Source organism: Microtus oregoni, unplaced genomic scaffold (assembly GCF_018167655.1).
Source record: "Microtus oregoni isolate MIOR12 unplaced genomic scaffold, Mior012 000025F_ref0000491, whole genome shotgun sequence".
NCBI classification, from domain to species: Eukaryota; Metazoa; Chordata; class Mammalia; order Rodentia; family Cricetidae; genus Microtus; species Microtus oregoni.
In genome coordinates, this window is record NW_024543084.1 from 35,549,511 (window position 1) to 35,570,301 (window position 20,791).

A 20,791-nucleotide genomic window follows, 5' to 3' on the forward strand; every position below is an offset into this window, starting at 1 on the left:
TTTTCCTCGGGATAGTAGGGACGCTGACCTATCTCCTTCTGTGTGATGAAAAATAGTAAGCCCTGTATCGTGCTGGACGTGATGACAGCCGCATATTGTTAGGTTTTCAAAGATAGGCTACAGGATCATATGTAAACGATGATCTAATCTGTGTTTTAAATATATGCTTAAATACACACGCAAAAGTCTGGAAAAGTGTACTCTGGGGGTTAACACTATTTATCTCTGGGGGCAAATTACAGAGCGGCATTCATTTTTGATTTATTGTTTGAGTATTTTACAGGCATCATTTTTCATTTAAAAATCAATAAAAGATATTTGGGAGGGGTGAGATAAATGAAGGGAAGCATCTGCCTTAAGACTGTGAAACCCAGGGCTGTCAATGGCTCGGTGGGTAAGCCCTCTGGCTTTGCCAGGAGACCCAGGTTCAATTCCCAGAACCGAAGTCAGGCAAGGTGACAATGTCAGTCCCAGGGGATCTGACCCCTTCATGTAGCCTCTGTGGGGTACCCACATGAACACACCCACAGCAAAGTCTTTAAAAAATAGACCGGAGTCTAAAAACCTATTGCAGACAGACTATTGAAGATGCAGGTAAAATTATTGGACCATTTAAACTAGTGGTCTAATTGATACTCAGTAATATTTCTTTGGTGGCTATTTTAAAGAAACTGCCAGGGCCCGAGCCAGGCCTCTTAGTTGGACTCTGGCAACCAAGGACCTGATGCTCTGGGCAGTAACCCTTACATTCAGTATATGCTAAGTATGTTTTTTCATTCAGTCAGTCATTTTACTGAGACCTTATTGTGTGTAAAAGATTTGGTTCCAAGGCTCAAGAAAACACACATTCTGGCAGGAAAAACGGGGCAGAAATAACTCTGATAGGAGGACTGGCCAGATATTAGAGAGTAATACAGAAATAACTGTGCTGGGACTGCAGGCCAGATTTAGAGGGCCGTACACAGAGCCAGGCTTGTTCTTAGCTAAGGTGCTAAAAGGGAAATTTGGTAATCTGGGTTTATGGCTAAAACTATAATCTTTCACAGCTTTAATAGAAACAATTAACTCTGAGCCAGAAAGATGGGGCAGTGTGGGTAAAGGCACTAACCATCAGTCTTGCGTACCTGATTTGGATCTTCTGAACCCGCGTGGTGGAAGGAGAGAACAGATTTCCTCCACAAGTTGCCCTGTGACCCCTTACACACACCACACACAGAGACACACAATAAATACATAAATGAAAATAATTAAAGAATCAGTGTGTCTTATTTCTTCCTTTTTAAAAGATTTCACGGCAGAAATCCCCTCACAGAAGTTTAAAACAAGTGACTACGGTCCTCCAGCAGTTTATGACAGAAGGCAGGGAAGCAGGGAGTAAAGGTAGGAGGCTGGCCAGAGAGAGCCAATTATTTACAAAGACCATGTTAAAAGAGAGTCTGAGAAACGTTTACCCAGAAGGCTCTCGGATTCAGCGATTCCTCAGTACAGGGAACCCAGTAAGCTACTTAATGGAATCCACAGTACTCCCCTTTCTTCTTTAGAAAAGAACTGTCCTGCTTGCCTTTTTATTTAAATGCTGCACATTTTGAGCCTGCCAGTCTGCCCCAGGGTTGGCCTCTTTCTAACCCCGCCTCCAACCCCAATGGGATCCATTTGGGAGCTTCTATCCTTAGTTTTCATTCCCTTCTCTGAGCGTGCTCTGGGATGGGATTTCCAGGGCATGTCCTTTTCATCTGCAAAGGAAAAAGCAGACTTCAAAACTGTGAGACAAACGTCCACGACGTGCAGCCCACACTTCTGTTGACTCAGGTTAAATTCTTCGCCGTTATCAGCTCTTCGAGTTAGAGCCACAGAAGCCCAATGTATAACCTGGCTTCTGCTAAGGGACTTGTGTGAAGAAAGAGGCAAAAGGCGGGACAAGGATGAAAGGGGGCGGGTACCCTAACCTGGGGGCTGCTTCCCAGGACCTCAGCCACGCCTCCCTGCCTTGCTCCAGCTGGCCGAGCAGGACGGTCGCCACCGGACTCTTATTTTGAAGGGCGGCGGGAAGAAGCCCTGGGAGGCTCACTGAGTCACTGAGCGGCGTGGCGCTATAAAGCTGGGGTACCTGCCCGGCGCAGCCGGAGGAGCCCTTGGCGCCCACCTTCTTGTTTCGCTGGGACCTGAGATCGGCGAGTGCCAGACAGAGCAGGGAGACTCAAGGTAGGCGTATGAGTCCCAGCCCCGTGGCTGCTGGAAAAAGTTTGAATTAAAGAGCTGACAGTGCAGGGCTGTGGGACAATCCTTGAGGGAACAGAAGCGGGCTGGGCACACTGAGCAGGGGTCGTTCCTCCCCAGAGCCCCTCCTTCCTGCTCGCCGAGTCTGAGCCTTGACCCTGGAGCTGAGCTCCAGACGGGACTTTTCCCTCCTTTCCACGGGGTCGGGACTGGAGAAGATTATTTGGCACCCCGGAAGACCCCCTCCCTCCCCCGCCACCCGCTTCTCCAGCTTCCCTTACACCGTTCCACCCCCCCCCCCCCCCCTTAATCAAGGCACCACTTGGAGCAGGCAGAGCTAGCGGGGCTGCCAGAGATTTGGGGATGGGAGCTAGGAGGGGGCGATGACCTCATCCTCTGGCTGTCGGTTTGGTCTTGGAGGAGGGGTCCACCCTTCCCAAGCCCCTCCTCTCCTCTGGGTCTCTCGCCTCTCTTTTCTTCTCTTCTCTTCTCTTCTTCTTCTTCTTCTTCTTCTTCTTCTTCTTCTTCTTCTTCTCTCTCTCTCTCTCTCTCTCTCTCCCTCTCCCTCTCCCTCTCTTCTCTCTCCCTTCCCGCTCTCACTGTTTCTATGTGTGTCTGTCTGTCTCTCTGTGTGTTTCTTGTATGTCTGTCTGTCTGTCTCTGTCTCTTTGTGTGTGTCTCTCTATGTGTGTTTCTTTTTCTGTGTGTCTGTCTCTGTGCCTGCCTCTGTCTCTCTCTGTCTCTGCCTTTCTCTGTGTCTGTGTGCGCCTGTGTCTTCTCTCTCTCTCTCTCTCTCTCTCTCTCTCTCTCTCTCTCTCTCTCTCTGTGTGTGTGTGTGTGTGTGTGTGTGTGTGTGTGTGTGTGCGACTCTGTCTTTCTGTCTCTCTTTCTCTACTCCCTCTTCTCTCTCATCTACGGGCACACGCACACTATTGGTGACATTCCCACCAAGTCGATGCGCGAAACCTAGAGGACTTCTGCGGCTGTGCGGTGCGTGTCAGGCAGCTAGAAGTCGCGACTTTCAGGCTGGCTAATGAGTGGCCAGCAGCTCCGCCTACGCGGTCCCCCTGGCAGTGCTTTGTTAGCTGGTTAGCTTCGCCAGACCTGTGAACCGCCAGATTCTTTCCTCTGGGGTGATGTGTGCAGAAACCTGGCGCTCCAGATCCTGAGAAAGAGGGCTGGGGGTTGGCTTCCCCGCCCTTTGCCCTATTTAACACTTCTGTGACTCTCTCTGGCCTGCTGAGTTGTCCAGACTCCAGAAGGTGATCTGGTCACACTGAGTCCAGGTCTAGGATTAGGACTTTTTCTCTATCCCTGGGAACTGACTAAAAAAGTTTGAGTCCCTAGACAAGACTCACCTTTCTGCGTGCTCAGCTGGGTCTTGTACTAGTAGCAGGCCTGGACAAGCCAAGCCCACTGACTGTTTTTAGGAGAAACTCCGGGTGAACACATACTCCTCAGACCTCCGGGTCTGCTAGAGCTGGAACGCACCCCCTGCCCCCAAAGTTTGGTATGTGGCTATAGATTAGCTGGAGGAAGGCAGAAAGAGCAGACCCTAGCATCGGAAGCAGGATTACTAAAACAGAGTGAGGCTTTCCTGAGGAAGTGTCCTCTTCAGATTAAGGACAGGTCTCACCAGCTGAGTCTGCCGCCTAGATTTGCGTGACTAAGGCTTCTCCCAAACGACCATCTCCAGAGATAAGCACACAGAGTGTCCAGCTGCTGGGTTCCTTCTGTGGGGAATCAGCAGACAATATGTCTTCCTCCTGACCTCTTTGTCTCTCCTACCAGAAGCTGTATTTTATTTTTGTCCCTCAAGATTTGGGGGGGCTTGAGCTTAGTGACAGAAGTTGGAAAATATATTTTTTATAGGCTGTTGGTGTTGGTTGATACAGGAGAAGGTGAAACACAGTATTCCTGAGCTGCTGAAAGATGGAGAGGCCATTAAGTGACTAGCCTCGGGCAAATAAACCTACAAGAGGACCCAAGAGCTAGAGAACAGGTTTTTTTTAAACTAATTCCTGTGCCTTACTCTTTTTTGTACTGACCCACTGTGTACATATATATATGTGTGTGTGTGTGTGTGTGTGTGTGTGTGTGTATATATATATATATATATATATATATATATATATATATAATATGTGTTGTTGTCTTTAGTACAAGCAGAGTGAGTTAGTCATCTAGTAACAAAACATGCTGACATCCTAACTATCTCTGTGGTTCTGTGAAACTGAACCATGCCGAGGGAAGAGCCTGGGTAGGTGACTGGAATACTGTAGCTTTGTTTTCTGTGATTGTTGAAAGCCATGGGAGTCTGATAGCTGGCGTGGGACATTAGCTCACCTGCTTTGCATGATGTAATAGCTACTTGCTCCATCTGTCCCAGGTAAGGACAATGACTTAGACAATGGATAGATGTCCTCCTTAAAGAAACACTGGGATTGCTACAGAATGCCTTAGGGGCGCTCCATACAGTTGCCAGTTGATCTTTAAAACGTAGAACATGGCACAATAAAAACAATGGTGCTTTAGTCTACTGCACTGGGTGTTTCAGTGTTCACTATGCTGGCTTCTCACGTCTAAGCCTGGTGTTTTAAAACCTTTGTTCCTTGGTTCCTTGCTTTTCAGGATTGTAGCTCCCCCCTCAATACAGGTTCTTCCCCACATTGCAATAAACCTTTGGCTACTTACATGAAGAATTTCCTGGAAATTATTGGAGTTCATTTCACTCCAAGAACCAAAGTTATTAGGAATTTTACCAAGCAATTATTGATTATCTAAAGAATTAATCATTGCTCTATCTTCAAGTTTTTTTCACTGTCATTGCAAACTGTAAAGCTCTGTATAACATTGTCACCTCTTTGGGGTGTATACTTATATCAGAAATTTGGTATCAAAACTTACTGGACTTTTTCCAATGCTTGTCTCAAAAGGTCATGTAAATATTGGGTGACTAAAGTTCACTGTACTTCACGAATTATGTGCCATTTAGTATCTTACCAAGTACTTCTCCTGCACCTCCTCCTCTTTCTCTTCCTCCTTCTTCTAATAAATGGTAAAGAAAATCACCAGAAACACACTTAAAGAAATGCTAGTTAAAAGAGCATTAAATGTCCTTTTGAAAGTGCACTCCTGTAAGTCCATTCTCTTTTGCAACTTCTAGGGATTTATCCCAGGGAAGCTTTGCATGTGTATGTCAGAGGCTGAAGAATCAGAAGTCGTTTCATGCAAAGAGAACAAGTGGATAGGAAGCAATGGGCTTTTATTGCCGAGAAGGCGTGGGGACAGACTGAATGACGGAGGCCAGACGTGTCAGGGAGGAAGAAGCACTCTGGGGGAGTTGTCTGCCTACTGTGTGGACTCTTCAGGAAAGATTTTTTTTTCCTTGAGCTGACTTGTTGGTTACATGCTTTAGGGTTAACTGTGATTGGTCACATGAGCCATTCCAGGCAGGTGAACGGCTCAGCGTTTGTACGTTTTGGATCCTGACCACAAGGAAGCAAACTGAAAATGCAGACTGGTTAGCTAGTGTCAGGTTGAGGCTCCCCACTCAGTGCATGTCAGCTCAGCAGCTTGGGTATCATCGCCGCACTACCATGGCAGGTGAAACTGGTGGTTCTCACACTGTCACTGGGACCATTGGAAGGCACACTGGCTTCCTCCTGAGGGAAAGGCTGCCATTGGCAGACAAGGTGCATCAGCCAGAAGAAATAAGGAGTGACCGTTTTTCTGGCTTCTGTTGGCAGAAACTTTGCCTTTAAAAAAAAAAAAAAAAAAAAAAAAGAACTGTTAAAAATAGACTCTCATAAGAAGACACACAAAGCCAAGTGAAAGGAATAAATGTTGGAGTTTCACCAGGAAAAGAGAGAAAAAGCTAATCTTTGTTTTGTTTTGTTTTGTTTTGTTTAAAAAAAAAAAACAACTCACAGGGTTGGGGAAGTGGTTCAACTGGTAAAATTCTTGCTCTGTGAGCAAGAGGACCTGAGTTTCTCCTCAGAACCCACATTTGTAACCCCAGAGCTGAGGATACAGAGACCGGCAGGCATCATAGTGATGGCAAATTCAAGTGTGAGACCCTGCCACCAAAAGGAAAGAAAAGCAAACTAAAGAAAGAAAAGAGAAAGATGGATGGATGGGTGGATGGATGGGATGGGATGGATGGATGGATGGATGGGATGGATGGATGGATAGGTGGGTGGATAGGTTTGTGGATGGATGGGTGGATGGATAGATGGATAGGTGGATGGATGGGATGGATGGATGGATGGATAGGTGGGTGGATAGGTTTGTGGGTGGATGGGTGGATGGATGGATGGATGGATGGATGGATGGATAGGTTTGTGGGTGGAGAGGTTTGTGGGTGGATGGGTGGATGGATGGATGGATGGACGGACGGACGGAGGGACGGATGGATGGATGGATGAGTGGGTGGGTGGATGGATGGATGGACAGATGGATGGACAGATGGATGGAGGAATGGGTGGTTGCTACCTGAAGAGCAACACCTGAGACCTGAGTTGTTGTCCTCTGTCCTTCACACAGATAGGCGAGCACAGACCTGGATACAAATGTTTTCTCATATGTAAACCCACGATACAAGTATGTGCCTGTATCTTTCTCTCTCTCTCTCTCTCTCTCTCTCTCTCTCTCTCTCTCTCTCTCACACACACACACACACACACACACACACACACATACACACAATGAAGAACTGCCAGGCCTCAAAATTGCTGAGAATGTATAATTTTTTTAACTATGTTTCATCCAGGGGTTAGGCTCACAGGCCCGTCCAGCAAGACTGCTGAAGTAATCTGCATCATCAATAGACTCATAGGACCAGGTCCCTGTGTGCTAAGGGAAAATGCACTCAGATTCAACTTGAACACTTGGGAGCTTTTAGTCCCAGCAACAATGGCACAAGGGATCCTCCTTTTGTTTTTCCCTTTAAACCCTGGAGGAAATGTAAAGTAGAGAGATGGATTTTCTTTCATCCTCCCCGTTGCTAAGAGAGACTCCACCCTGGATCCTCAGAGCTGAGGGGAAGGGGATCCTGCCAGAAGATGGCTTTGTAGCCACAGAGGGAAGAAGAGCAGAAGAGGGTGCCAGTTAGGAAAAGGAGGAGACTGCTAATCGCCCATCACCTATGGGAGCGGCTGGGATGGTTTAGCCACGTGTGCTACCTGAGGACTGGCATCATTTCCTTACTAAGCCACGAGAGGCTTATGGGAGAACACAGACCTAGGCACTAACATGGGTTAGTTGTGTTTGACAGTTTCAAGCCAGGACTAAGTTTTAAATTGGATCTGAACTAGTAGAAGGAAAGGAAATGAATGGGGGCTTTTTCTACTCCTCCTCTTCCTCCTCTTCTTCCTCCTCCTTCTCTTCCTCCTCTTATTCCTTCTCTGCCTCCTTCTCCTTCTTATCAATCTGCCATATGCCTAAACTAGTGCCAAATTGGATTGCAGATTGTAAAAACAAATATATATAATTTCTAACTAAGCATAAAATACGGGTTACTTTTTGGACACTTGATACCAGAAACTGTGCTGAAATAGTTACTCGTTTATGTCATTCAGTCGCCATCGTAATCCCATGTGTTCTGTACTTTGAGTGCTCCCACCTCAGAAATGATGAGGAGGGAGATCTGGAGCGGTTTAGTCATTTTCCCCAGGGCCACACAAATCAGAAAGGGCAGCACTGGGCCTTCATAAATCAATAAAATATTGTTGTGTAAGTTCTGTGTCCCAGGCACTGTGAGAATAAAGCGATGTTCCAACTGGAAAATATGCAAAACTCCTTGTCCTTCTGGGGCTGAAATTCCAGGGGTAAGTGACAAACTATAAACACCTTACAGCTTCAGATGCTGCGAGAAGCAGAGCTGTGGGGGAGGCCGAGGGATGTCAGTTTGGGATGCGATTCAGTGAGACAGAAAACACAGACCGCCTAGTGGTCCAGAGCCAACAGAATCCAGAACACTCACAGTATTGTTTCTCTCAGTAAAGCATTTTGTTTTGTACCACTCAATGTTTGGTTACACGCCGTCTTCATCAGTCACTGCCAATCCTCCAGCAAGTGATCAGGAAGTGCCTACAAAGAACTCACAAAGGGCTTGACCTTGTCTGTCCAGAGGTCAGGAGAGATGGAGACAGTGGCTGGAGGTACATTCTGGAGAAGGTAGGGATCTTCTGTGCAGCAGGAGATGAGTTAGCCTTAGCATAAAGGGCAAAGGAAGTTCCTCTGTGGGGGTGGACAGAAGGCTGAGTCTTAAGGCAATGGTTTAGGACTAGGTGGGAGGAGGGGTAGGAGTTCTCCCAGTTTCTGTTTTGTTTTGTTTTTTTGTGAAATGGAGAACTCGCTCACCAGCTGAGAGTGGGGTGGGGAGGGAGTGTAGGGGACAGGATGAGAAGAGACATGTATAGCAGTCACCTGGGAAAGGGGAAGTCTGCCTTTAACTGGGGAGATGGACACTGGGGTCATCCCCAGTTCAAAGTCTTACTCTTAAGGTCTGTAATGTATTGGAGCTTAGAATTCTTTCTTGAGTTCTCTTGAGGAGAGGAACCCTTATTCTTGTCAGTGTATGCCACTTTCTTATAGCAGACCCTGCCGTTAATGTCTGTTGAGTGTTCGCGAGTGATGGCTCTAATAAGCCCCTCATACATTTGTCCACAAATGATACTTAGAACTATCTAGCCTAGGACAGAGTATGGTGGTGTGAGCCTCTCATCCTTGTACTATGGAGGCTGATATTTGAGTTCTAGGCCAGGCTGGTCTGTATAGTGAGCTCTAGGCCAGCCAGGGCTACCCAGTGAGATCCTGTCTGAAAACCAAAAGCACACCCTTCTATCCCTTTTGTTACATTGTTCTCTGTCTTGAATGCTGATTCATTTTCTTCCTATAACAATGTGGATACCAAGGTGTTGTGTTACCACCTATTTCTTTAACATAGTTCTATCTCCCTATGGCTGAGTATCAACCTTGAGAGAATTCTGTTTGATTGATTGATTGATTGATTGATTTTGAGATGGGGGTCTTACTTGGTTCGAACTCCCACACTGAAATGATACTTCTGCCTCCTGTAGCTGAGATTGTGTGAGAAACACTATAGCCAACTGCTATCAGAGTATTCGTAGTTTTGTGTTGGTTTGTATTCTGGGCGGGCTGCCTAAATTGAAACCCATTCCTTCTTGTACTGTGTCTTTGTTAAGGTCAGCAAAGATGCCTTCTACTTGAATCACTTCTTGTTAGCCAGCATAGCATTTGGGGCACAATGCGCGTGGTCAGCTGGGAAACCAGGAAACCAAGGGTGGGGGAAGGGGAGGTGTTAGAATGAGCCAGGAAATAGATAGCGGTTATCTTGACTAAGTCAGAGACAAAGGAATTGATTACAGTAGATAATGTCCCAGGAGAGTTAAAATGGGAAGGGGAGTGGCTAAGGAAATGGCTCAGTCAGTAAGGTGCTTGCCACACAGTACAGAGATCTAATTTTGGATTCCCCAGCACCCAATAAAAGCTAGGTGTGGCGGCAGGCACCTGTGATACCAGCCCTGGGAAGGCAGAGACAGGCAGATCCCTGGAGCTCACTTGTGCTAGTCTGCCTGTATAGATAAGCTCCAGGTAGAGCGTAACTGAGAAAGACAGCTGATATCGACTTCTGATCTCCATAGAACGCACGCACGTGCATGCGGATGTACACACCAGGACAGACTGTTCCGTTGGCATTTAAAGAACAAAGGGTAATGAATGCATCAGGGTGAATACAAAGCTTTGCTAAGCAGAGGTGGATGGAGCTGCCTTCCACAGAGATGCGACCAGGAAGAGGGAATCTGGAAAAACAACAACAAAAATGGCCAGCCCGGTCAGAGAGAGGGAATCTGAAAAGAAAAAAAAAAACAAAAAAAAAAAAACAAAAAAAAAAACCGCCATTAATCCCAGCACTCAGGAGAAAGAGGCAGGCAGATCTCTGTGAGTTTGAGGCCAGCCTGGTCTACAAGAGCTAGTTCCAGGACAGGCTCCAAAGCTACAGAGAGAAACCCTGTCTCGAAAATTAAAAATAAATAAATAGATAACAACAAATAAATTAAGTCCTTGGAAAAAAGCAAAGATCATTAGCTCTGCCTTGAAAGACTGAGTAAAGCCAGCCTCACTTATGTGACTAAGCTGGCCGATAATCACAAAATCTGACCAGTGACCAAATACTGCAGGAAAGCGTATTCCAGTCAAACCACAAATGAATTGCTTTAAAACTGGAGCAAGAAAACAAGTTGTGGCTTTTCTTGGTAAAGCCTCATTTTCTACTTGTCTCCATAACTAAAAATGGATGCCTTTGTATGGAAGGTGGCATGTGGACTTTACAAAAGATTAATTTTGGTTCCTATTTTGAGACAAAAATGAATCCTTGCATACACTGTCCTTCTCACACACCACACACTCTGTTATGTAACATAGAACTTTCCTGAGAACATACTGTCCACACCAGAAACTATAAATCCATCCAGGAAAGTGACTACAAGATACTCAGAGATGGTGCATAAGGACTTGGACTTTGATTTTTCCAAAGGGAAGTATTTATTTGCAAGAGAGAGTGGCATATAAAAATTTGTGTATCTCTTTGAAGGGCAGAAAAAGCATCCAGGGATAACGAGGCAGGGATCCAAACCCATGCATTCCTTGGCCCTTCTTTATATACAGCCAGCAGACGCTGTCAGTTTGCAAACATGGAGAATTATACCATTTAATATCAGTTCATCTTCTGCCTTTTCCAGAACTGTCCAATAGTGTGCGGTTGGTGCTCTGAAACTACTTGATGTGTGGAGTTTCCAGGCCTTTGCTACAGCCTATTCTTTGCCTAGGGGCACAAAATAAATGCCATGATGACTCAATTTTAAAAAGTATTTATTAGTTTTTATTACAAGATTTTTAAGGGGTTCAGCATTTACAAGTGCATGCTGGCTACTGTTGCAGAAGACTTGAGTGAGTTCCTAGCGCCCACATTGGGGGGCTCACATCTGCCTGTAACTTGAGCTCCCAGGGCATCCAATGGCCTTGGGCATCTGTACTCACGTGACATCCATTCACACAGAGACACACATGCTCATAATTTAAATATAAAGTGATTCCTTAAAAATGATTTTTCAAAACCTAAATTTAGAGTCATCAGAAATAAAGTTGGAAATGTTCAACACCCAGTTCTGTACATGAAGGCCAAGTTCTCATCCACTTCAAGACACTAGGACCTTTGCCGCTTCCCGGTGGGGATGCTGAGTTGGGAAACTGTCCTTTAGAGCTACTATATAGATTATTAAAAAATTAAATAATGATTCTCCCAAGCTGTGTTTGCTTTCCCAGTCTCTAGGCATCCTCCAAGAGGCTTGGTGACGTTACCACTTGAAAATGTGCACCAAGGATGATGGCAGAGTTTTCCAGAAGTTTCAGCTCATGTGTCAAAGCTGGCTAAGTCAAATCAAGAGCACCCATTACAAGTTCAGGGAGGCTTTGAAGGGTCAATGCTAAGTATCTAAAACCCCGAGAGCAGTTTTCTTGCTAGAGAAATTCTAAAGGAGGAATCGGTCGGGTTATGGAGGAGACCAGATGGTGGTACTTTCTGTAACTTGGTCACCTGCCCTGAGACAGCTGAGAAAGAAATGGAACAGCCAATGGTATTGAGTAAAATATTGGCCACTGAGTAGTGCCCCTGCCTAGCCACTGCATCTAGCCTGTGCTTTTCTTTTATGTCTGAGCTCCCAGGTTGAGTTGGATGTGGCTTCTACATCCTATCCTGGAGCTCCTTCTTCCTTTATGAGTTAGTTTTGTTCAATTCTGTACTTTAATTTTGTCTGCTCACTAAATCAAATACAAATCTGAACATAAAAGAGAACAAGATTCACTTTGGCATTTTAAAATATTTGCCCAATGTAAGTGTGGCTCTTGCTTTTGATTTTATTGCAGCCTCCCTCTTCAGTGTGGAGTTAGGAGACATTTCGAAAAGAAAATGGACAGTGAATGGCTTCATATCCTGTGGAGTTCAAACGTTATTGGTTTACTGTGTGTTAAGTGAACAAAGTCATTAAATAGCATCCATAGAATGAGACTTCTACATTGCCAGTCATTTGAAGAATTAACGAAGAGTTTGATAAAGTATATCTTGAATCAAAGTCCGGGCTCACAGTTGACTGTGCTGTAAGGATCTTCTCACTTTAAAGTGGCACATGTCTGTCCGTCCTTCCTTTTATTCCCTGCGCTTTCGGGGTGACTTTAGATACAGCATCCCTTCTTCAGTGTTCATTTAGAGAAAAATAATTTCACTTTCACTGGTAGCGGGCATTCAACTAAAATCACAAATTAGGAAGGTACTGGTGACTTGCTAGCTCTCAGCAGTCTGGTGAAAGGGTGGAGCCTTTTAAAAAGAAAACACAGAGTCTGAACATCTGGGGTCACTTTCTGGCATGGTGAGAACACACCTGGTGTTTTCCTTGGGTTTCCAGGGCTCTGCATCTTGGTCTGTCTGCCTCAAGCTAAGAATGCAGGAAGATTTAAACATGTGGCAATAGCTTTCAGCCTACATGCCATTTTCTGAACTAGCTGCAGAAAAGGTTCCATCCCAGCCCTGTCCTCTGCTGACAGGCTGTAGGTCCTGTCTAAGTCATCCATAGTCATAGTCACATCCCAGACTCTCCATGTGGCCTCTGGGCCTTTGCTTCTCTTCCAATAAAAAGGGAGATGAGCAGAACATATCGAGGAGACTGTGGGGGTGTTCCCAGCCAGTTCCCCTCTGATCTCCTTCCAACTCCCCATGCTCTCAGGGAGTTTACGGTGAAAACATTTAGCAAGTTGATGGTTCTGTGGGATTTGATTTTCTAGTCTCGGGGTAATTAATATGAATCCCAGACTTGAGTGAGCAGCACATTCTTGCTCACATTATAAGCTCGTGCTTAATCAGTAAAACTGTATTAGAAACCAAAGCTTCTCCAGACCCCCAAGTGCCTATTCTCCCTACCCCTCATGATGACAGAGGTGGTCCTGCAGATGTGTGGTTGAATGTGCACCACAGCATACATAGGCTGGGGAAGCATCGCCATGCCTCCTAGCCTAAGAGCCTGAAAACATGGTTATGATAGTTTTGCCAAAAAAGGATTATTAAATGCAGAAAGGTTTGCCAATTAGTGGATCATAAAATATCACTACGAGACCGATCTGCAAACCTACTAGAATGTTCATGCTACCTTATACTTCAGGAAACAGTCTCTCTGGATATACTAGAAGTGTGGCATGGTCAGGAAGTGAGGACCATCTCTTAGTTAACGTCACAGGAAAAAGTTTGCTTTGTAAAAGTAAAACCATATCATAAAAGCAGGGTTTCATAAAACTACCTGCTAGGAGTTTCTCTTCACTGTTTAGTTTGGGGGTAGGTATTCCTGATATTTTTTAAGGGTGTAAAATTTATATTAGACTTCCCTTGATTTCAGTCAGATAACTGTTAGAATTTAGGATGAGCAGTCTTGAGATACCTGGCAATATTCTGCTCACAACATGCCTTTATTCCACAAGATGATGCTGCAGGGAAGTCCTGGCCATGGTGTGGGGGTTTTGGCTTTAGGAAATGCATTTGCTATTTTAATAGGCAGCAAGGTTCATCACATGAATTTGAGGCCTTCCATATTAGGCTTTTTGGATCACATGAGGCATTTGGGGGAGGGAGGACTAATTGAGTGCAGAGGCTTCTTTAGGGCAAGCAGAGTGAGGAATTCAGTCAAATGAAGTCATCCAAGAGTAGCAAGCCCAGGCAGAAAACCCTGGCAGCATTTTATCCATACCAAGCCACCTGAGCCACTTCCTGGGCTGGAAACAATATTACGGAAATTACACTTCCCTGCCAAACTTACCACACCTTGCCAAAGCTTGGTTCTTTCGTGTTGCCTCAAGAGGCATGACAGCTGTTTAGCCTATCTTCCAAGAAGCCTCGTGAAGGACAACAAGGAATGGTCATGTCTGTTTTCACAGATGAGTGGAGAGTGTGGTTACTCTTCCCTTGTGTGCAAAAGGATGCTTCTGCCACACACAGCATGCCGTGAATGATTACCCGCCATGAAACAGCGTATGAGGCTGTGCAAATCACAGAACTGGGACAAAGAGTTTGTGTTTTGCTTCGTTTTGTTGTGTTTAAACTGAGATTAAATACTTGAGCATCGTGCTTGACTGGGTCTAGAGATTGCACTTGAATAATATTTCTCCACTCAAGAATTTTGCTCTATTTATTCCTTAGATATTAATAATGCTGCTAACTTCTGTATGATGTACACCCTATCAGTTCTTCCAACATCCCTGTGAAATCTTTGTTTATCCTGTTAAATAGGTATGCGTGTGCTTAAAGGAGAAAATGGGCCTGTAGATGTTAAAGAATCTGATGTTTCCAGAGCAGTCACCAGAGTTTCTCAGGCCAAATTCCCGTCTTTCAAAATCCATATGCCCTTGGTGAGCAGGAGTCTATGAGTTCTGCTAATATTTTTCACTCATGGTATCTAAGACTTATTAGATATATATAACATGGAAAAAATAAATTGCGCAACAGGAAATTAGACCGTGACAAGCCAAAGCACCTCTTCCCTGCCAATTGCTTAACAGGTAAGGATGAATACCAAATCATGAAACATTACAGTGTGACATACTCAGATTTTTCCAGGGCTTTACAAAGCAAGAAAAAAAAAAAGCAGCACCTTTGATTGACTAGCGAGCATACATACATCCAGTGCACTGTGTGATTAACGCATACCTGGATGAGTAAGATACTGTCTGGGGCCTAGTTGGGAGAAGCAGACCCGGGAGCAGAAGGAAATGATGAAATGATGAGTTATCTAGAAAGTCTTTGGCTTGGGGTACAGAAGCTTCAGGAGAGAGCTGAGAGCCAATCACAGAGAAGTTTGGTTGAAGGTCAGAGCTGGGTGGAGTGAGGCCAATTGCCTGAGGTGGTAGAAGGGTTGTGTGTCAGGGGTGGAGGGCTTGTGCAGAGGTCACAGCTGGAGAGGGAGCAGAGCGGAGGGAGACGTGGCTATTCCTCTGCTATGCTCAGTGTCATGGGATCATGACAATGGGAGTTTCCGCTTCACTGAAGAGATAGAGTAAAAACTGGTGAAAACGTTGCCTGTGTATCTCCTGAGCAAAGCCCCTGGATGCTTTGACAATGAAGTGTGGGCCTCCTCGTCCTTCCTGACACTTCCCATCTTTTCTATAACTTCATCTGGTATGATGTCCTGGGAGACAGGAGGTACTGAGTTTAGAGAACCTCACAAATCACAAAAATCCTTTAAAAGAAAGTTTTATGCTAACCTTAAGGATCTCGTCATATGAAGAGTTTGGTTGATCGTGACCCAGGAAACCCAAGGAAGCTGTGGTTTTAAGTATTAACGTAGTGTTTCAAGGGGCTTGGGAGCACTCTGTGTTCAGCGAGCCTTTTGCCAGTTTTTGTGCCATTGACAAATGTCCTTTTTAGTTGTTCATGAAAATCTCGGATACTCCAGAGATTTCGGATTAGTGTGGCCTAAGTGAATGAGGCAGCATCTCTCATAGTTTGGCACAGAACACAGTTGTCCTTTCTCTGATCTGAATTTACACACTACTACTGTGACATGAACTCTTAAAATACACCATGCAGCTGGGAGCGTAGCTCAGTAGAGCACTTGTTGGGACTGTTCTATGTATTGAATTTGATCAGACTCCTAGTGTGCACACGTGAGCGCACACACACACACACACACACACACACACACGCTCCAAAACAAACCCCCATCGTGAACTGAGTGTTCCAACCAAGGAATTAAAAGGTCTGCATTTTGATAGGACATCCTGTCAAAACTGGCCATCTCTTCCTTAGACAATAATTGGCATAGCCCACCTTTCCCTGCTCATCAACAAAATTCACTCTCTTCTGTCTATTTCATTATTAGCTTGCACTTTTGTTCCATCCGCTACCCACTACACAATGCACACTGTCTGCATCCTTAGAGGCAAGCCCCAGGACAGGAACACACTGCAGGGATTGTACAAATGCACCCTATACAGAGAAATCAAGGCTTTAACTGCCCTGCCAATCTCTCAGCTTCCTTTTATAGCTTGGGTGATTAAGAGCCAGCTATGTCCATTTGGCAATTTAAGCAGCTCAGGCTTCTTGTGATGCTTACAAACTTCAGAACTTGACACACAAAGAATAAGTGTCAAAACCCGGCATCATGTGACCAGCCAAGAGTCCCATGTGAGAAAGGCATGGATTTGTTTATTGATTTCTTTATTTTTCCATTCCCCTTGTGTATCTTAGACACCTCGTATGTGAGGCAGACAGATCCACTGCACAGCTGGTAATTCTGGTGAGCAGTCCATGGGTATCTGGCAGCTCACCCCTTAGAAGCCACCCTTTAAAGAGCCTGCTGTGACAGACAGAAAGACTTACTGTAGTAACTGTGGGGACTGAATCCTACCTAGACTCTGGTAAATAATCCTACTCAGGTGAAAGCAGTGAGGGCCCTCTGATTGCAAGTTCACATCCATTACCAGAGCATCCTGAAAGTCATGACTCTCAAAGTGTGGCTGCAGCCCCCACAGCTGCACCTCAGCAACACCACCTTAGGAAGACAGAGCCACTGGCATCCAGCGCATCCATTTCTTACCCCTACTGGAAATCAGCAGTGCTTCCGTTTGTATTCAGAAAAACATTTACCAAGAAAAGCATTTTTCTTGTTGTTGTTGCTGTTGTTGTGTGTAAGTGTTTGCAGGCTTTCTAGGTCCACTAGCTTCCAAATCAAGACACAGAGAGTTATTAATTTTGAATGTTTAAGCTTGTTTCTAGCAATTTTTTAACTTAAATTATCCCATTTCTATGGATCTGTGTGCTGCCCCAAGGCTCCTTTTCCTCTACACACTGTTCATCTTACGTTTTTGTGTTTTCCATGTCTGTCTGTCTGACCCCTGGCTAGCTGGTCCCTCTTTTCTCTCTGCCCACCAGCGCCACCTGTTCATCCTCTGCCTAGCTATTGACGGTCCAGCTTTTTATTAGACCAACCAGGTGCCTTAGGCAGTCAAGGCGAATCAGTGACACATCTTAACATAGTCACACCAATGCAACATCAACCAAAGGTCACCTCTTGCTCCTCTGGACTCAGTCTCTTTGAAAGTAAAATGAATGTTTAGGCTGAATTCTAACTCTAAGATTCTGAAGAACTTTTGCATCAAAGTGAGAGATATCCTGAACTAGATGTGGCGCTAGTGTTCAAGGGACAGAGGCAGGCAGATCTCTGGGACTTCTAGGTCAGCTTGGTCTACATAGTAAGTTCTAGGCCAGCCAAGGGTACAGAGTGAAACTTTGTCTTAAAAACAAAAACATGTCAACAACAACAACAACCACAACAAAAAGGACCATCTTGAATAACACTGACTGGGAAGCATAGAATCAAACTCAGTTTTGTTAATTAAATGTCTTAGTATTCCTAGAACTTAGTTTCTTTCTGATATTTTCCCTTTAAAAAATAAAAGATGTGTGTGTGTGTGTGTGCGCGCGCGCGCGTGCGCGCGCAATGTGTGGGTGCCATGTGTTCAAGTGCCCATGGGAGCCAGAACTTGGCATCAGTTCCTCTGATGCTGGAGTTATGCGCAGTTGTGAGCTACTATGGGGTGTTGGGAACCAGCTTCACGTTCTCTGGAAGAGTAGCAAACACTCTTAACCACTGGACGATCTCCCTAGTTCCCTGCCTGGTTTTTATTTCTCAACATGAATAAATAAAACAACATTGGAAATTCAAGTACAAAAATGACATTTCTTTCCTAGAAATGCCAGTCCTTACACAATTCCATTTCTCAGGAAGGGTGACCAAGGACTGAGCAGTCTCCCCACCCTCCTTGAGACACAGTGAAGAGTAGGAAGTTCACAGTCTCTGAGCTCATTCCCATGCATAGAGCCAGCGGCTGTGCTTAAGGGTTCTCGAACTGCAGCGAAGCTGTCGGGACCAAGCACGTTGGTGTGGATTGTCAACCGCTGGAGAAGCAGGGCTGCTGTCACGGACTGCTATACACTGCCTTGCAGCCCTGCAAGAGCGGCACACAAATTCAGGCGGGGATCAGCTTCCCAACAGCTTTCCTTTATGGACCCCTGATGCACAAATAATTGGAAGAAAATGTAAAGTCACTCAGCATGGGAGAGGAGTAAACACCAAAAGCAAGAAGTCGGGGATGATTGGTTGCCGAACCTAGAATTACACTAACTGCAGTTCTGCATCTAGGCACTGATAGAATTTAGACCTTGGATCTGGAATGTACTTTGAGCCTATGCCTTAAATAGTAGAAAGTCAAGTCTTAGATGAGCAAGACGTATTTCATACCAAATGATTAATAAATGGTTGCCTTTCACAACCGAAGAGCAGACTCAGCTTTCTGGGCGGGGACATGCCTTCACACTCCACCAGCATCAAAAGCTGCCTGGAGCTCTTTATTTCAGAAAGAAATCAGTAATTCAAGACACGCATTGCAATCTTTCTGCAATCGGTTTGTAGGCTCAAGCAGACACAAATGTGCGTGCCCTCAAATGTGCAGGGAGAGCATGGAGTGTAGCTAATGGAGCTGGGGAGAAGTCTCTGGAAACTCTTCCTGGAGGCTGTGAGAATTTTTTCCCTTCAGGCAAAACACTCTTACCAAGAGGGAGTCTCCCATCTGAACATAAATGAGCCCTACCCCATTGGGACATTCCTGAACACAGTTACATTCCAACTGGGTGCAACAGTTGACTTTTGTCTGAGCTTTCTTTGGCAAGTGATAACATCGGAGGAAGAGATAAGACTGCCCCTTGGAGAACTGAGCTGTGACAGGCTCCAGACCGCTGTATGCCCATTGTGTAAGTGCCAGCTTTCAGATTCAGGCTTGTGTGGGGTGCTTGGGGCATTCGCTATCTGCTTCACAAAGATGCCAGGTCAAATTTCCTTCATTGTCTCAACACCATCTGCAGAAGGTATTTAACACTCGGCTGGCTTAGTTGTGGAATCTAAAGGGGAAAGGGAAAGAGTGAATATATTAGCATGTGGCAATTTGTGTATGTGCATGTGTGCATGTGTGTGTGCGTGTACGTGTGTGTGTGCTCTGCATGTATATGTGAAGGCCAGTGCAGGTACATAGAGGACAGAGGGGGACCTTGTCTCTTCCTCTGTCACTTTCCACTGGATAATTTAGAGACAAGCTCTCTCGCTTCCAGAATCCTCCTGGCTCTGTCTCTCAGTGTTGAGACTGTGGTATGCTCACGTTGCTACTCCTAGCTTTTCACCTGGGTGCTGGGCATCCAGATGGAGGTCCTGGTGCTTTTACAGCAAGGACTTGATCCAGCGAGCTACCGCCCCAGCCCCAACATGCGACAGTGTCGGTAGAAACCGTATTCTTTGAAGGAACCGGATGCAACCTAGTGCGTGCTTTCAAAAGCCTGAAGTGATTTTTCTATGAAGTCTGACATCTTGAGAACAGTTCTAGGACAAACCAACCTGCATTTGTATTTTATCAATACTGAGAGAAAATGAAAGGAAGCTAACATTTCTGGACAGCCAAATTCAGCACAGTATTTTACACGTATAACTTGGAGCGTCGTCAGCAGTAGCTGCTGGGTACCCAGCCTAAAAGCTTGAGCCGTTATCTGGAAATACCGAGATTCAGACATTTAACCCGTTGGATGAGATGACCGATGTAAAGCCAGCCCATTTCTCTTCCCTTTCCCTGTCCTTACTCCCATGCCACCTACACGATGTGGGAAAGGGGTCCTATGCTGTTTTGTTACCGCTGATGGTCAGTCTGTGAAATCTCCTGTCATAAAATACAGCACATCAACTTCTAACCTGTTGCTCAATGGACTTGTTTGATTTAAAAAAAAAAAAAGGCAATAAATTCCCTGATCCTCCCTCATTCTTGAAGAATACCAAGAAACAAAGGATTTGATGACACACAGGCAAAGCTGTGTCTGCCCATAAAGCCAGGGGACATACTTTGCCTGGTTCCTGAGAATGAAGTCATCTGCCAGACCCTGAGTGTGGGGTGCACTTGTCTCCCCGTTCCTAAGGGAGGAAGGGCTATCTCTCTTCACTCCTGCTGCCCAGCAAAAGCTAAGCCAGGAGGATCTTAGTTCCTTGATTCTCAAGGGGTCGAAGCATATGTCCGAGCCTCCTCCCCTCAAATCGCCGCGAAGTTCCTCTAAAGGAGGCATTTCCCAGCAGATTTGAAAAGCTTGGAAAAACCCAGGCCACTGCTGGGAAAGCCTGCCCCCTTTTGTCACATATAATTACTTATATTGTAATTTCTCATCATATTCTAAAGTATCCTAGGTCTGGTTCCGGAGCAGCAAAACGCTGTGCGCATTAGGTGTGTGTGAGTCCTGTGTAATCGGCGGGTTCTCAGACCCTGTGCTCCTGACAGACAGAAGCATTTTGCCGAGTGCCTGAATCTGGCCCGTGTATCACTGAGGCATGGAGCGCGTCCGCTGGGCAGCCAGCCCTCATCCTACATCAGATGCACCCACTCCTACTGTGCCTCCCTCTGCCTCCATCTCAGTGGGGTTGCTCTT

General features: G+C 45.4%; 1 protein-coding gene across 3 annotated transcripts in view; it reads left to right on the top strand.

Moving 5' to 3' along the window:
- Palld (palladin, cytoskeletal associated protein) overlaps positions 1–20,791 on the top strand; it is a 230,164-nt gene that overhangs the window by 147,504 nt on the left and 61,869 nt on the right. The window contains exon 1 of one of the 3 annotated variants that reach the window (XM_041674112.1): positions 2,048–2,202. The exons of the other annotated variants lie outside the window; for them this stretch is intronic. The gene's annotated coding sequence lies outside the window, so the exon portion shown is untranslated. Of the gene's footprint in view, positions 1–2,047; positions 2,203–20,791 lie in introns of those variants that run through there. 3 annotated transcript variants of the gene reach the window in all.